A 1,024-nucleotide genomic window follows, 5' to 3' on the forward strand; every position below is an offset into this window, starting at 1 on the left:
TCCATTTTTGTATCGAAGAGATTTTCAGAGAAATGTAATTTTGTTTATTGTGATGATGATGGTCGCGTATTAGAATGTGAATTTTCTTGTAAAGGTGTTGATTTTTCCGTCTTGTGTATTTATGCCCCAAATAATATCAAGGACAGAAAAGTGTTTTTTGAATCTTTATCAAAAAGGATCAAGTCAAATGAAAATTTAGTGCTGTGTGGTGACTTTAATGATGTGATGGACTCCTACATGGATAGATCGAAAAACATGACTTCTTATGGTGACCAATCTCAACTCTTAAATGACTTCGTGTCATCAAATTCTCTTTTTGATATCTGGAGAAGAAAAAATCCAGATAAAAATGTTTTTTCACGACAGCAGTTAGTTATGGGTGAACTCAAACAATCTAGAATTGATTATATTTTTGTGACATCATCTTTTCTTTTATGAACTTTGTATTGTTTCATATCTCATACTAGTGCCAGTGATCATAGCTATGTGTCTTTAATTCTAGATTTTGATGGTCTTGAGCGTGGTCCAGGTATGTGGATTCTAAATAACAGCTATTTAAGTAACCCGGGGTATAATGTGATTATTAAGGATGTAATTCAAAAATCTCTTGAGTGTCCTTTGCGAAAAGATGAACCCTTAGTTTGGTGGGACAATTTGAAGTTTCGCTTGAAGCAAAATAGCGTATCATTTTCTCAAAAGCAAAGGAAATTGATGAAAGAAGAATTTTGGGACATTCAAAATCAACTTAATTTTCATTATAATAGGGCTGCTAAGGATCATAGCTATGATTACGAGCAAATTTTTAAATTGGAAGCGAAGCTTCAGCAGCACGAGAAACTTAAGTGTGATGGAGCCATTTTGCGCTCTAAAGCCTCACTTTACTTGGATTCTGATAAGTGCACCAAGTTTTTTTTAGGATTAGAGAAATTTCATCAGGAATCAAGTAGTATTAAATGTTTAAAACGCACTGATGGAACTACTGTAGAAAAAACTCTTGATCTCATTAATGAAACTGCTACTTTTA

This window comes from Lottia gigantea (genome assembly GCF_000327385.1).
Source record: "Lottia gigantea unplaced genomic scaffold LOTGIsca_64, whole genome shotgun sequence".
In the NCBI taxonomy this organism is placed as follows: Eukaryota; Metazoa; Mollusca; class Gastropoda; family Lottiidae; genus Lottia; species Lottia gigantea.